The 17,151-nt window shown below is 51.8% G+C and overlaps 1 protein-coding gene across 3 annotated transcripts in view; it reads left to right on the top strand.

Moving 5' to 3' along the window:
* The window catches only part of LOC137356956 (rho guanine nucleotide exchange factor 2-like), a 257,769-nt gene that overhangs the window by 34,991 nt on the left and 205,627 nt on the right, over window positions 1–17,151 (top strand). The gene's annotated exons all lie outside the window — the stretch shown is intronic.

Below are 17,151 nucleotides of genomic sequence, written 5' to 3'. Positions count from 1 at the left end.
CTTTTGAATTGCGGTCACTGTTATAACGTGGGCAACAGAGCAGTCAATTTGTGCACAGGAAGATCCCACCAACAGCAATGTGATAATGACCCAGCCCATCTGTTTTTTTTTGTGATGTCAGTTGATGGATAGATCTTAGTCTCCAGGACAATGCCCCCCCCCCCCCCCACTTTCCCCTCCAATAGCGGCCGTGGGATCTTTTACCCCCACCTGAGAGGGGCGGACGAGGGGCCTCCGTTTAACGTCACATCCCGAAAGTTGGCACCTCCGACAGTGCCGCACTCCCTCAGTACCGGCACCGGGAGCGTCGGTCTGGTTTATGGGCTCAGGTCTCCGGACTCGGGACTCGAACCCACCATAATCAGACTCGGTGTGTCCACCTGTCTCGCCCGCAGGCTTCTCCCTGTGCCAGTCTCTGCTCGGGTGCCAGCGGGGCACAGGAACAGGACTGCCTGCACGCTCAGCCAGCGCCCCAATCTCGGACGTGCTGTTTCTCCTGCATTGCTATGTTTGGGCTTGTTCCTTCAAGCGAAGCACCGCCCTAAACCCTCGCCTCCGTGTACTCACCCACCGCCCCCCCCCCTCACTCCTTCTTCACTGTGTTGGAATCGACCCCACTGCTACCCAGTGCTCTTTGCCCCCCTCGCCCAGGGACCTCCAACACTCTGCAAGGTCCAGAACGACAAGGCTGAGAAACACGTGACTCCCTCCCCAACTCCCTCCTCCCCTGTCTACTCTCCCATTCCCTCTTCCCTTCACCACCCCACTTTCCATTCTCCCCTTCCCTCCTTTCCCTCCTCCTCACCCCCTCCTCCTACGTCTGCCCACTCCTCCACCACCCCTCCCTCTTCTCTCCCTCTTTTTCTGTCTCCCTTCCCCCACTCCGTCTCCTGCCCACCCCCCTTCCCCTCTCCTCTCTCTCCCTCTCCTCCCCACTTCCCGCCCCTTCCCCTCCACCTCTCCCCCTCCCCTCTCCCCTGCGCCTCTCCCCTTCTCCTCCTTCTCCCCTCCCTCTCTTTCTTCCTCTCCTCTCCCCTCCCTTCCCCTCTCTCCCCTCCCTTCCCCTCTCTCCCCTCCCTTTTCCCTCTCCCCTCCCTCTCCCCTCCCTCTCCCCTCCCTCTCCCCTCCCTCTCCCCTCCCTCTCCTCTCTCCTCTCCTCTCTCCTCTCCTCTCTCCTCTCTTCCCTCCCTCTCCTCTCTTCCCTCCCTCTCCTCTCTCCCCTCCCTCTCCTCTCTCCCCTCCCTCTCCTCTCTCCCCTCCCCCTCCTCTCTCCCCTCCCCCTCCTCTCTCCCCTCCCCCTCCTCTCTCTCCTCCCCTCTCCTCTCCCCTCTCCCTCTCTCCTCTCCCCTCTCCCTCTCTCCTCTCCCCTACTCCTCCCTTCTCCCCTCCCCCTCCTCTCTCTCCTCCCCTCTCCTTTCCCTCCTCCCCTCTCCCCTCCCCTCTCCCTCTCTCCTCTCCCCTACTCCTCCCTTCTCCCCTCCCCCACTCCTCTCCCCACTTCTCCCCTCACGTCCCCTCACCCTCTGCCTCTCCCCTCCAGGGTGTTAAATGAGAGTCAGCTGTTTCAGGGGTCGCAGGAGGCACACAAGTCAGGGAACCGTTAGGAGGGAGCCTCTGTCCCTCATTCTCCTTCACCTCCCCTCCCCCTCAACTCCCCCCTCAACCCCTCTTCCCCCTCCCCCTCTCTTTTGTCTCCCTCCCATCCTTCCTCTCCCTCCCCTCCTCCCATTCCCTTCCCCCCCCCCACTCTCCTCCTCTCCCCCCTCTCCTCCCCCCTCCCCTCCAGCCCTCCCTCTAGCATCTCCACCTCTCTTTCTCCCTCCCCCACCAACCCCTCCCCCCCCTTCCTCGGCCTGTTCTCCCTCTAACTGCCCTGGCTGTGCACACACCCTGTTGCTTTTGGCCAAACATTGAGGCAGGAAGCTGGCTGAACAGTCTGTCTTCTCTCAATATCGCAGCCTGTCAGATGGAGCTATTTTCTGATTTTTTTTTTAAACCTCCCAAAATGGGAACTCTCGGGTGGCCGGGGGGAGTGGGAGGGAGAAACACCATCACAGGACAGGAAGTGGCCATCCCAGTTCATGCCGTGTGTTTCTCCTTACTCTAAACTGAGCTTGCCGCTGTCCTCTCCTCTTTGTGCCGGTGCAAACCCCCTTTCGGAAGCTTTCGGGCCTATTCTTGGCCGACCATATGACAGTGCCACTGCTGAACCCTTCGTTGTACAGCAATCCAGGGGCAGGCTTCAGCAGAACTGTTAGGCGCGAGCCTCAATTCCAGACCCGGGCCTAGTCAGGTCAGAGGCCTTCGCCCTGGGTTTAGGCCTCTTATCCCAGTTTGGAGGCTGATGGAGTGCTGTTCTACAGGGAACAGGACTGCTGGGACTCCAGGGGGGAGCTGCTCCCATGGGGCACCCTTGGAAGGGTCGACAGCAAGGCGGGAGATAATACGACTTCAGGGTCCCGGGAATGAGGCCGGGAGCTCGCCAACCTAACCTAGTAACTAAACTCCCCCCATCCCTGGAACCATTCTGGTAAATCTCTCCCGCACTCTCCTTCTAAAAGCCCAAAGACTGGAGTCCATAATCCAGGCCAGCACTCGCAGCGCCCCCGTACTGAGGGAGTGCCGCACTGTCAGAGGTGCCGTCTTTCAGATGAAGCCGAGGCCCTCGGGTGGACGTTAAAGATCCCACGGCCGCGATTGGAAAAAGTTGCGGTGGGGGGGGTGGAGAAGGTGACGGTGGTGGGCAGTGGCGGGGGGGGGGGGGATAGAGTGACGGTCCTGGCATGACGCTTCCAGTGCTGTTTGCGGGATCCTGCTGTGCGCAGGTTGACTGCCTCGTTTCCCAGCTGCTGTGCTTCCGGGAGAGAAAAAAAAACACTGAATTGGCTGTGAAGGGACATCCTGAGGTGGTGGAAGGGGCCACGGGAATGCAGTTCAGTCGCCGCCTCCCCCCCACCCCAACCCCTGTGGGGACTGGGTGCCCTGCCACGGGGATTCTGCAGCCAGTAGGAGAGGCTGTCTCCCCAGTTAATGTGGCTGGGACTCCGTCTCAGTCTCCGCCCCAGCCAGCCAGCTATTTGAATAACCCTCCTTGGCAGCATTAGTCCTGCCTTCCTGTCTCTGGAGACCTGCTCTCCTCTTATTCCGCTTCCCCAGTTCCCATGTGCTGGTGACGGTGAGATTAACGGGGCACTTTAACAGGACTCTCTTCCCACCCCCCACCGGGACAGGATTACAGCAATGTACCGTGCCGATGTTTTACAACGTTGCCGACAAGAAAGGATTCGTGAAACCTCTCACAAGGTACCAAACTTTTCTGGTCTCCCGGCAGCAGGCTGGTGGGGGGGGGGGGGGGGGGCTTTGCTTTCCCCCACCCCGCCTCACCCTGCAGATTCAAGTTACTGAAGGAACGGAGCGAACGCTAACCGCAAGCACGGTCCCAGTTTAAAAGCTGCGATTCCTGCCCTTTCATCAGGAAAAGCCTCTCCCTTTTTATGATCCGTTTTAATAACTGTTATTCAGTTCCTTGGCACCACCTTTGATCCTGTAATTGGCGGCTTTTTTGTCTCTCTCTGAACCGAGTCTGTCTCTCTCTTTGTCTCTCTCTCTCTCTTTCTGTGTATGTGTGTGTGTGTGTGTGTGTGTGTGTCTCTCTCTCTCCCTCTCTGTCTCTTTCTCTGTGTGTGTGTCTCTCTCTCTGTCTCTTTCTGTGTGTGTGTGTCTCTCTCTCTCTTTCTGTGTGTGTATGTGTGTCTGTCTCTCTCTCTGTCTCTTTCTATGTGTGTGTGTGTCTCTCTCTCTCTCCCTCTCTGTCTCTTTCTCTGTGTGTGTGTGTGTCTCTCTCTCTGTCTCTTTCTGTGTGTGTGTGTCTCTCTCTCTCTCCCTCTTTCTCTGTGTGTCTGTCTCTCTCTCTGTCTCTTTCTATGTGTGTGTGTGTCTCTCTCTCTCTCTCTCTCTGTCTCTTTCTGTGTGTGTGTGTCTCTCTCTCTCTCTCTGTCTCTTTCTGTGTGTGTGTGTCTCTCTCTCTCTCTCTCTCTCCCTCTCTGTCTCTTTCTCTGTGTGTGTGTGTGTCTCTCTCTCTCTTTCTGTGTGTGTGTGTGTGTCTCTGTCTCTCTCTCTGCCTCCCCCTCTGTCTCGCTCTGCCCCTCTGTATGTGTTTCTCTGTCTCTGTCCCTCTCTTTCTCCCTCTGTCTCTCCCCTCTCCCTTTCTCTGCTTCTTTCCGTGTGTGTGTCTCACTCTCTCTCTCTCTGCCTCTCCCTCTGTTTCTCTCTGCCCCTTTGTATGTGTTTCTCTCTCTCTCTCTCTCTGTCTCTCTCTTTCTCCCCCTCTCCCTCTGTCTCTCTCTCTCTCTCTGCTTCTTTCTTTGTGTGTGTGTGTCTCTCTCTCTCTCTCTCTGCCCTTCTCTCTGTGTGTTTCTCTCTCTCTCTCTCTGTCTCTCTCTTTCTCCCCCTCTCCCTCTGTCTCTCTCTCTCTCTCTGCTTCTTTCTATGTGTGTGTGTGTCTCTCTCTCTCTCTCTCTGTGTGCTGCCGTGAATTACAGTCCATTTCCTGCAGTGACTCGTCCCTTTTGTTGTTTCTCTTTGAGAATGGAGCCGGGCTGAGGGATCTCATGAGGTTCCTCATTCTGAGCTGCCAAGCCTCGAGATCCCTCGCCCCCTGGTTCTGGGGGAGAGAGAGAGAGAGAGAGCGGTGGTGGGGGGATTGCGGGATGGAGGGACGGCTGCTGACTGCCACTTTGGAAGTTTCTGTGTGCAACTCCATTGAGCCCCAAAGCCCCGGGGAGTGAGGAGAGGGGGTTGGTGGGCGGGGGGGGAAGGTGTGAGCCCGGGGCTGGTTGTCCATTGATAGCGGATTCCAAGCTGGTGTGAGAGTTGGGGGTTGGGGAAGAGACTGACTGTGATTGAAGAGGCCATGTGTACGGTGTCAGTGTCTTTGTGTGTGCGCGTGTTGAGCGTGTGTGTTTGTGAGTGACTGCATTCACTGCCTGCTGTGTATTACTGTTCTGTTCACGTTTTACCCACTTTTTAGCCGCTTTCTTGGATTCTATTTTCGGTTGGTTTTCTGACTGCTGAAGCCCCAGGGTGTTAAACGAGAGCCTGTCTCCGGGGATGCAGGACTCACCCAAGCCAGGGAAGCGTGAAGAGAGGGCCCTTACCCCCCGCTCCTGACCTCCTCCTCTCACCTCCCTCCCTCTCCCTCTCTCTGACTTCCCCTCCACCTTGCACCTTGGTCACAGGCTGGCCCCAGCCCGAACCTCTGGAATTCCCTCCCTAAACCCCTCCGCCACCCCACCCCCTCACTCTCTCTCTCTCTCTCTCTCTCTCTTCATTTAAGACGGTCCTCAAGACCGACCTCTTGGACTGAGCTTTTGGTCACCTGCCCCCGAATATCTCCTTGTGTGGCTCGGGGTCAGATTTTGCCCGATGACGCTCCTGTGAAGCGTCTTTGTTTTGTTTGTTATTTTGTGAAAGGCGCTATGTAAATGCAGGTTGTTGGACAGGCCCAGAGGCTTTCGGAGTGTCGCGGGGAGTGGGGTGGTGGGTCGTGCCGGTGTATTGTTGGGTTGGTGGCACCTTGGGCACCACCTGCCCGTCGTCACCCCAGTGACCATTCTGCACGGGTCAGCCCAGGCGGCGGGCTGTTCGACCTTGAGAGTCGGCACGCCAAGCCCGATCCGGCCGGTCCCCCCTCCCCAACGGCCACCCAGCGCGGTTTGGGGTGATGTTGACGAGCATGAAGAGACGTGTTCAGCGCAATTAAGAGCGGGAAGTGTCCAGAAGTCCAAAGGTGCAGCCGAGTGGGAGGGACGGACAAGTTGGGAGCGAGTGCGTGGTGGGGAGGAGGGAGGGCGATACAGAGAGCTCTGGAAAAAACTGACCCACAGCGTGTGAGCGCGAGTTATAAATGTGGGTGCCAGGCTGTGCCAGGGAATGCTGAGACCTGTTCCAGGTTGTGTGGGTGTGTTGCTCTATATAGGAGCAGGGAACAGAGAGGCAACAGGCTGTTTCTCTCATCATGTTTCAAGACTCTGAGATTCACGTGGAGCCTGTTGGCAGCAGTGAATGGATCCCAAGGTTGAGTCGAACTTGGCCTGTGAATATCACAAACCCATCTGGAGTCTTTGAAGTTACACATTCCACTGCTACATAGTGACTGGGGCATCTGCTGTTAACCCTCACACTGCTGAATAAACAGTGACTCTGTACAATTACACAGTGAGTGACCCTCACACTGCTGAATAAACAGTGACTCTGTACAGTTACACAGTGAGTGACCCTCACCCTGAATAAACAGTGACTCTGTACAGTTACACAGAGAGTGATCCTCACCCTGAATAAACAGTGACTCTGTACAGTTACACAGAGAGTGATCCTCATCCTGAATAAACAGTGACTCTGTACAGTTACACAGTGAGTGACCCTCACCCTGAATAAACAGTGACTCTGTACAGTTACACAGTGAGTAACCCTCACCCTGAATAAACAGTGACTCTGTACACAGTGAGTGATCCCCACCCTGAATAAACAGTGACTCTGTACAGTTACACAGTGAGTGATCCTCACCCTGAATAAACAGTGACTCTGTACAGTTACACAGTGAGTGACCCTCACCCTGAATAAACTGTGACTCTGTACAGTTACACAGTGAGTGACCCTCACCCTGAATAAACTGTGACTCTGGACAGTTACACAGTGAGTGACCCTCACCCTGAATAAACAGTGACTCTGGACAGTTACACAGTGAGTGACCCTAACCCTGAATAAACAGTGACTCTGGACAGTTACACAGTGAGTGACCCTCACCCTGAATAAACAGTGACTCTGTACAGTTACACAGTGAGTGACCCTCACCCTGAATAAACAGTGACTCTGTACAGTTACACAGTGAGTGACCCTCACCCTGAATAAACAGTGACTCTGTACAGTTACACAGTGAGTGACCCTCACCCTGAATAAACAGTGACTCTGTACAGTTACACAGTGAGTGACCCTCACCCTGAATAAACAGTGACTCTGTACAGTTACACAGTGAGTGACCCTCACCCTGAATAAACACTGACTCTGTACAGTTACACAGCGAGTGACCCTCACCCTGAATAAACACTGACTCTGTACAGTTACACAGCGAGTGACCCTCACCCTGAATAAACACTGACTCTGTACAGTTACACAGCGAGTGACCCTCACCCTGAATAAACAGTGACTCTGGACAGTTACACAGCGAGTGACCCTCACCCTGAATAAACAGTGACTCTGGACAGTTACACAGCGAGTGACCCTCACCCTGAATAAACAGTGACTCTGGACAGTTACACAGCGAGTGACCCTCACCCTGAATAAACAGTGACTCTGGGCAGTTACACAGCGAGTGACCCTCACCCTGAATAAACAGTGACTCTGGGCAGTTACACAGCGAGTGACCCTCACCCTGAATAAACAGTGACTCTGGGCAGTTACACAGCGAGTGACCCTCACCCTGAATAAACAGTGACTCTGGGCAGTTACACAGCGAGTGACCCTCACCCTGAATAAACAGTGACTCTGTGCAGTTACACAGCGAGTGACCCTCACCCTGAATAAACAGTGACTCTGCGCAGTTACACAGCGAGTGACCCTCACCCTGAATAAACAGTGACTCTGCGCAGTTACACAGCGAGTGACCCTCACCCTGAATAAACAGTGACTCTGCGCAGTTACACAGCGAGTGACCCTCACCCTGAATAAACAGTGACTCTGCGCAGTTACACAGCGAGTGACCCTCACCCTGAATAAACAGTGACTCTGCGCAGTTACACAGCGAGTGACCCTCACCCTGAATAAACAGTGACTCTGCGCAGTTACACAGCGAGTGACCCTCACCCTGAATAAACAGTGACTCTGCGCAGTTACACAGCGAGTGACCCTCACCCTGAATAAACAGTGACTCTGCGCAGTTACACAGCGAGTGACCCTCACCCTGAATAAACAGTGACTCTGCGCAGTTACACAGCGAGTGACCCTCACCCTGAATAAACAGTGACTCTGCGCAGTTACACAGCGAGTGACCCTCACCCTGAATAAACAGTGACTCTGCGCAGTTACACAGCGAGTGACCCTCACCCTGAATAAACAGTGACTCTGCGCAGTTACACAGCGAGTGACCCTCACCCTGAATAAACAGTGACTCTGCGCAGTTACACAGCGAGTGACCCTCACCCTGAATAAACAGTGACTCTGCGCAGTTACACAGCGAGTGACCCTCACCCTGAATAAACAGTGACTCTGCGCAGTTACACAGCGAGTGACCCTCACCCTGAATAAACAGTGACTCTGCGCAGTTACACAGCGAGTGACCCTCACCCTGAATAAACAGTGACTCTGCGCAGTTACACAGCGAGTGACCCTCACCCTGAATAAACAGTGACTCTGCGCAGTTACACAGCGAGTGACCCTCACCCTGAATAAACAGTGACTCTGCGCAGTTACACAGCGAGTGACCCTCACCCTGAATAAACAGTGACTCTGCGCAGTTACACAGCGAGTGACCCTCACCCTGAATAAACAGTGACTCTGCGCAGTTACACAGCGAGTGACCCTCACCCTGAATAAACAGTGACTCTGCGCAGTTACACAGCGAGTGACCCTCACCCTGAATAAACAGTGACTCTGCGCAGTTACACAGCGAGTGACCCTCACCCTGAATAAACAGTGACTCTGCGCAGTTACACAGCGAGTGACCCTCACCCTGAATAAACAGTGACTCTGCGCAGTTACACAGCGAGTGACCCTCACCCTGAATAAACAGTGACTCTGCGCAGTTACACAGCGAGTGACCCTCACCCTGAATAAACAGTGACTCTGCGCAGTTACACAGCGAGTGACCCTCACCCTGAATAAACAGTGACTCTGCGCAGTTACACAGCGAGTGACCCTCACCCTGAATAAACAGTGACTCTGCGCAGTTACACAGCGAGTGACCCTCACCCTGAATAAACAGTGACTCTGCGCAGTTACACAGCGAGTGACCCTCACCCTGAATAAACAGTGACTCTGCGCAGTTACACAGCGAGTGACCCTCACCCTGAATAAACAGTGACTCTGCGCAGTTACACAGCGAGTGACCCTCACCCTGAATAAACAGTGACTCTGCGCAGTTACACAGCGAGTGACCCTCACCCTGAATAAACAGTGACTCTGCGCAGTTACACAGCGAGTGACCCTCACCCTGAATAAACAGTGACTCTGCGCAGTTACACAGCGAGTGACCCTCACCCTGAATAAACAGTGACTCTGCGCAGTTACACAGCGAGTGACCCTCACCCTGAATAAACAGTGACTCTGCGCAGTTACACAGCGAGTGACCCTCACCCTGAATAAACAGTGACTCTGCGCAGTTACACAGCGAGTGACCCTCACCCTGAATAAACAGTGACTCTGCGCAGTTACACAGCGAGTGACCCTCACCCTGAATAAACAGTGACTCTGCGCAGTTACACAGCGAGTGACCCTCACCCTGAATAAACAGTGACTCTGCGCAGTTACACAGCGAGTGACCCTCACCCTGAATAAACAGTGACTCTGCGCAGTTACACAGCGAGTGACCCTCACCCTGAATAAACAGTGACTCTGCGCAGTTACACAGCGAGTGACCCTCACCCTGAATAAACAGTGACTCTGCGCAGTTACACAGCGAGTGACCCTCACCCTGAATAAACAGTGACTCTGCGCAGTTACACAGCGAGTGACCCTCACCCTGAATAAACAGTGACTCTGCGCAGTTACACAGCGAGTGACCCTCACCCTGAATAAACAGTGACTCTGCGCAGTTACACAGCGAGTGACCCTCACCCTGAATAAACAGTGACTCTGCGCAGTTACACAGCGAGTGACCCTCACCCTGAATAAACAGTGACTCTGCGCAGTTACACAGCGAGTGACCCTCACCCTGAATAAACAGTGACTCTGCGCAGTTACACAGCGAGTGACCCTCACCCTGAATAAACAGTGACTCTGCGCAGTTACACAGCGAGTGACCCTCACCCTGAATAAACAGTGACTCTGCGCAGTTACACAGCGAGTGACCCTCACCCTGAATAAACAGTGACTCTGCGCAGTTACACAGCGAGTGACCCTCACCCTGAATAAACAGTGACTCTGCGCAGTTACACAGCGAGTGACCCTCACCCTGAATAAACAGTGACTCTGCGCAGTTACACAGCGAGTGACCCTCACCCTGAATAAACAGTGACTCTGCGCAGTTACACAGCGAGTGACCCTCACCCTGAATAAACAGTGACTCTGCGCAGTTACACAGCGAGTGACCCTCACCCTGAATAAACAGCGACTCTGCGCAGTTACACAGCGAGTGACCCTCACCCTGAATAAACAGCGACTCTGCGCAGTTACACAGCGAGTGACCCTCACCCTGAATAAACAGCGACTCTGCGCAGTTACACAGCGAGTGACCCTCACCCTGAATAAACAGTGACTCTGCGCAGTTACACAGCGAGTGATCCTCACCCTGAATAAACATTGACTCTGCGCAGTTACACAGTGAGTGACCCTCACCCTGAATAAACAGTGACTCTGTACAGTTACACAGCGAGTGACCCTCACCCTGAATAAACAGTGACTCTGTACAGTTACACAGTGAGTGACACTTACCCTGAATAAACAGTGACTCTGTACAGTTACACAGCGAGTGATCCTCACCCTGAATAAACAGTGACTCTGTACAGTTACACAGCGAGTGACCCTCACTCTGAATAAACAGTGACTCTGTACAGTTACACAGCGAGTGACACTTACCCTGAATAAACAGTGACTCTGTACAGTTACACAGTGAGTGATCCTCACCCTGAATAAACAGTGACTCTGTGCAGTTACACAGTGAGTGATCCTCACCCTGAATAAACATTGACACTGTGCAGTTACACAGTGAGTGACCCTAACCCTGAATAAACATTGACTCTGTGCAGTTACACAGTGAGTGACCCTAACCCTGAATAAACATTGACACTGTGCAGTTACACAGTGAGTGACCCTAACCCTGAATAAACAGTGACTCTGTACAGTTACACAGAGAGTGACCCTCACCCTGAATAAACAGTGACTCTGTACAGTTACACAGCGAGTGACCCTCACCCTGAATAAACAGTGACTCTGTACAGTTACACAGCGAGTGATCCTCACCCTGAATGAACATTGACACTGTACAGTTACACAGCGAGTGACCCTCACCCTGAATAAACAGTGACTCTGTACAGTTACACAGTGAGTGACACTTACCCTGAATAAACAGTGACTCTGTACAGTTACACAGCGAGTGATCCTCACCCTGAATAAACAGTGACTCTGTACAGTTACACAGCGAGTGACCCTCACTCTGAATAAACAGTGACTCTGTACAGTTACACAGCGAGTGACACTTACCCTGAATAAACAGTGACTCTGTACAGTTACACAGTGAGTGATCCTCACCCTGAATAAACAGTGACTCTGTGCAGTTACACAGTGAGTGATCCTCACCCTGAATAAACATTGACACTGTGCAGTTACACAGTGAGTGACCCTAACCCTGAATAAACATTGACTCTGTGCAGTTACACAGTGAGTGACCCTAACCCTGAATAAACATTGACACTGTGCAGTTACACAGTGAGTGACCCTAACCCTGAATAAACAGTGACTCTGTACAGTTACACAGAGAGTGACCCTCACCCTGAATAAACAGTGACTCTGTACAGTTACACAGCGAGTGACCCTCACCCTGAATAAACAGTGACTCTGTACAGTTACACAGCGAGTGATCCTCACCCTGAATGAACATTGACACTGTACAGTTACACAGCGAGTGACCCTCACTCTGAATAAACAGTGACTCTGTACAGTTACACAGCGAGTGATCCTCACCCTGAATAAACAGTGACTCTACAGTTCCACAGTGAGTGACCCTCACCCTGAATAAACAGTGACTCTGTACAGTTACACAGCGAGTGATCCTCACCCTGAATGAACATTGACACTGTACAGTTACACAGCGAGTGACCCTCACCCTGAATAAACAGTGACTCTGTGCAGTTACACAGCGAGTGACCCTCACCCTGAATAAACAGTGACTCTGCGCAGTTACACAGCGAGTGACCCTCACCCTGAATAAACAGTGACTCTGCGCAGTTACACAGCGAGTGACCCTCACCCTGAATAAACAGTGACTCTGCGCAGTTACACAGCGAGTGACCCTCACCCTGAATAAACAGTGACTCTGCGCAGTTACACAGCGAGTGACCCTCACCCTGAATAAACAGTGACTCTGCGCAGTTACACAGCGAGTGACCCTCACCCTGAATAAACAGTGACTCTGCGCAGTTACACAGCGAGTGACCCTCACCCTGAATAAACAGTGACTCTGCGCAGTTACACAGCGAGTGACCCTCACCCTGAATAAACAGTGACTCTGCGCAGTTACACAGCGAGTGACCCTCACCCTGAATAAACAGTGACTCTGCGCAGTTACACAGCGAGTGACCCTCACCCTGAATAAACAGTGACTCTGCGCAGTTACACAGCGAGTGACCCTCACCCTGAATAAACAGTGACTCTGCGCAGTTACACAGCGAGTGACCCTCACCCTGAATAAACAGTGACTCTGCGCAGTTACACAGCGAGTGACCCTCACCCTGAATAAACAGTGACTCTGCGCAGTTACACAGCGAGTGACCCTCACCCTGAATAAACAGTGACTCTGCGCAGTTACACAGCGAGTGACCCTCACCCTGAATAAACAGTGACTCTGCGCAGTTACACAGCGAGTGACCCTCACCCTGAATAAACAGTGACTCTGCGCAGTTACACAGCGAGTGACCCTCACCCTGAATAAACAGTGACTCTGCGCAGTTACACAGCGAGTGACCCTCACCCTGAATAAACAGTGACTCTGCGCAGTTACACAGCGAGTGACCCTCACCCTGAATAAACAGTGACTCTGCGCAGTTACACAGCGAGTGACCCTCACCCTGAATAAACAGTGACTCTGCGCAGTTACACAGCGAGTGACCCTCACCCTGAATAAACAGTGACTCTGCGCAGTTACACAGCGAGTGACCCTCACCCTGAATAAACAGTGACTCTGCGCAGTTACACAGCGAGTGACCCTCACCCTGAATAAACAGTGACTCTGCGCAGTTACACAGCGAGTGACCCTCACCCTGAATAAACAGTGACTCTGCGCAGTTACACAGCGAGTGACCCTCACCCTGAATAAACAGTGACTCTGCGCAGTTACACAGCGAGTGACCCTCACCCTGAATAAACAGTGACTCTGCGCAGTTACACAGCGAGTGACCCTCACCCTGAATAAACAGTGACTCTGCGCAGTTACACAGCGAGTGACCCTCACCCTGAATAAACAGTGACTCTGCGCAGTTACACAGCGAGTGACCCTCACCCTGAATAAACAGTGACTCTGCGCAGTTACACAGCGAGTGACCCTCACCCTGAATAAACAGTGACTCTGCGCAGTTACACAGCGAGTGACCCTCACCCTGAATAAACAGTGACTCTGCGCAGTTACACATTGAGTGACCCTCACCCTGAATAAACAGTGACTCTGTGCAGTTACACAGTGAGTGATCCTCACCCTGAATAAACATTGACTCTGTGCAGTTACACAGCGAGTGACCCTCACCCTGAATAAACAGTGACTCTGTACAGTTACACAGCGAGTGATCCTCACCCTGAATAAACAGTGACTCTGTACAGTTACACAGTGAGTGACACTTACCCTGAATAAACAGTGACTCTGTACAGTTACACAGCGAGTGATCCTCACCCTGAATAAACAGTGACTCTGTACAGTTACACAGCGAGTGACCCTCACTCTGAATAAACAGTGACTCTGTACAGTTACACAGCGAGTGACACTTACCCTGAATAAACAGTGACTCTGTACAGTTACACAGTGAGTGATCCTCACCCTGAATAAACAGTGACTCTGTGCAGTTACACAGTGAGTGATCCTCACCCTGAATAAACATTGACACTGTGCAGTTACACAGTGAGTGACCCTAACCCTGAATAAACATTGACTCTGTGCAGTTACACAGTGAGTGACCCTAACCCTGAATAAACATTGACACTGTGCAGTTACACAGTGAGTGACCCTAACCCTGAATAAACAGTGACTCTGTACAGTTACACAGAGAGTGACCCTCACCCTGAATAAACAGTGACTCTGTACAGTTACACAGCGAGTGACCCTCACCCTGAATAAACAGTGACTCTGTACAGTTACACAGCGAGTGATCCTCACCCTGAATGAACATTGACACTGTACAGTTACACAGCGAGTGACCCTCACTCTGAATAAACAGTGACTCTGTACAGTTACACAGCGAGTGATCCTCACCCTGAATAAACAGTGACTCTACAGTTCCACAGTGAGTGACCCTCACCCTGAATAAACAGTGACTCTGTACAGTTACACAGCGAGTGATCCTCACCCTGAATGAACATTGACACTGTACAGTTACACAGCGAGTGACCCTCACCCTGAATAAACAGTGACTCTGTACAGTTACACAGCGAGTGATCCTCACCCTGAATAAACAGTGACTCTGTACAGTTACACAGCGAGTGATCCTCACCCTGAATAAACAGTGACTCTGTACAGTTACACAGCGAGTGACCCTCACCCTGAATAAACATTGACTCTGTACAGTTACACAGTGAGTGACCCTCACCCTGAATAAACAGTGACTCTGTACAGTTACACAGTGAGTGACACTCACCCTGAATAAACAGTGACTCTGTACAGTTACACAGTGAGTGACCCTCACCCTGAATAAACAGTGACTCTGTACAGTTACACAGCGAGTGACCCTCACCCTGAATAAACAGTGACTCTGTACAGTTACACAGCGAGTGACCCTCACCCTGAATAAACAGTGACTCTGTACAGTTACACAGCGAGTGACCCTCACCCTGAATAAACAGTGACTCTGTACAGTTACACAGCGAGTGACCCTCACCCTGAATAAACAGTGACTCTGTACAGTTACACAAAGAGTGATCCTCACCCTGAATAAACAGTGACTCTGTACTGTTACACAGCGAGTGATCCTCACCCTGAATAAACAGTGACTCTGTACGGTTACACAGCGAGTGATCCTCACCCTGAATAAACAGTGACTCTGTACGGTTACACAGCGAGTGACCCTCACCCTGAATAAACAGTGACTCTGGACAGTTACACAGCGAGTGACCCTCACCCTGAATAAACAGTGACTCTGGACAGTTACACAGCGAGTGACCCTCACCCTGAATAAACAGTGACTCTGGACAGTTACACAGCGAGTGACCCTCACCCTGAATAAACAGTGACTCTGGACAGTTACACAGCGAGTGACCCTCACCCTGAATAAACAGTGACTCTGTACAGTTACACAGCGAGTGATCCTCACCCTGAATAAACAGTGACTCTGTACAGTTACACAGCGAGTGACCCTCACCCTGAATAAACAGTGACTCTGTACAGTTACACAGCGAGTGACCCTCACCCTGAATAAACAGTGACTCTGTACTGTTACACAGTGAGTGATCCTCACCCTGAATAAACAGTGACTCTGTACAGTTACACAAAGAGTGATCCTCACCCTGAATAAACAGTGACTCTGTACTGTTACACAGTGAGTGATCCTCACCCTGAATAAACAGTGACTCTGTACAGTTACACAGCGAGTGATCCTCACCCTGAATAAACAGTGACTCTGTACAGTTACACAGCGAGTGACCCTCACCCTGAATAAACAGTGACTCTGGACAGTTACACAGTGAGTGACCCTCACCCTGAATAAACAGTGACTCTGTACAGTTACACAGCGAGTGACCCTCACCCTGAATAAACAGTGACTCTGTACAGTTACACAGCGAGTGATCCTTACCCTGAATAAACGGTGACTCTGTACAGTGACACAGTGAGTGACCCTCACCCTGAATAAACAGTGACTCTGTACAGTTACACAGTGCGTGACCCTCACCCTGAATAAACAGCGACTCTGTACAGTTACACAGTTAGTTACCCCTACCTGCTAAATAATCAGCGACTCTGTACAGTTACACTGTGATTGATCCTCACCCTGAATAAACAGTGACTCTGTGCAGTTACACAGTGAGTGACCCTCACCCTGAATAAACAGCGACTCTGTACAGTTACACGGTGAGTGATCCTCACCCTGAATAAACAGCGACTCTGTGCAGTCACACGGTGAGTGACCCTCACCCTGAATAAACAGCGACTCTGGACAGTCACACGGTGAGTGACCCTCACCCTGAATAAACATTGACTCTGTACAGTCGCACAGTGAGTGACCCTCACCCTGAATAAACAGTGACTCTGTACAGTCACACAGTGAGTGACCCTCACCCTGAATAAACAGTGGCTCTGTACAGTTGCACAGTGAGTGATCCTCACCCTGAATAAACAGCGACTCTGGACAGTCACACCGTGAGTGATCCTCACCCTGAATAAACAGTGACTCTGTACAGTTACACAAAGAGTGACCCTCACCCTGAATAAACAGTGACTCTGTGCAGTTACACGGTGAGTGACTCTCACCCTGAATAAACAGCGACTCTGTACAGTTACACGGTGAGTGACCCTCACCCTGAATAAACAGCGACTCTGTACAGTTACACAGTGAGTGACCTTCACCCTGAATAAACAGCGACTCTGTACAGTTACACAGTGAGTGACCCTCACCCTGAATAAACAGCGACTCTGTACAGTTACACAGTGAGTGACCCTCACCCTGAATAAACAGCTACTCTGTACAGTTACACAGTGAGTGACCCTCACCCTGAATAAACAGCGACTCTGTACAGTTACACAGTGAGTGACCCTCACCCTGAATAAACAGTGACTCTGTACAGTTACACAGTGAGTTACCCTCACCCTGAATAAACTGTGACTCTGTACAGTTACACAGTGAGTGACCCTCACCCTGAATAAACAGTGACTCTGTACAGTTACACAGTGAGTGACCCTCACCCTGAATAAACAGTGACTCTGTACAGTTACACAGTGAGTTACCCTCACCCTGAATAAACAGTGACTCTGTACAGTTACACAGCGAGTGACCCTCACCCTGAATAAACAGTGACTCTGTACAGTTA

Source organism: Heterodontus francisci, chromosome 46, assembly GCF_036365525.1.
Source record: "Heterodontus francisci isolate sHetFra1 chromosome 46, sHetFra1.hap1, whole genome shotgun sequence".
In the NCBI taxonomy this organism is placed as follows: Eukaryota; Metazoa; Chordata; class Chondrichthyes; order Heterodontiformes; family Heterodontidae; genus Heterodontus; species Heterodontus francisci.
Note: the sequence above shows the minus strand (reverse complement) of the source record. Positions and strands in the feature narration are given on the sequence as shown.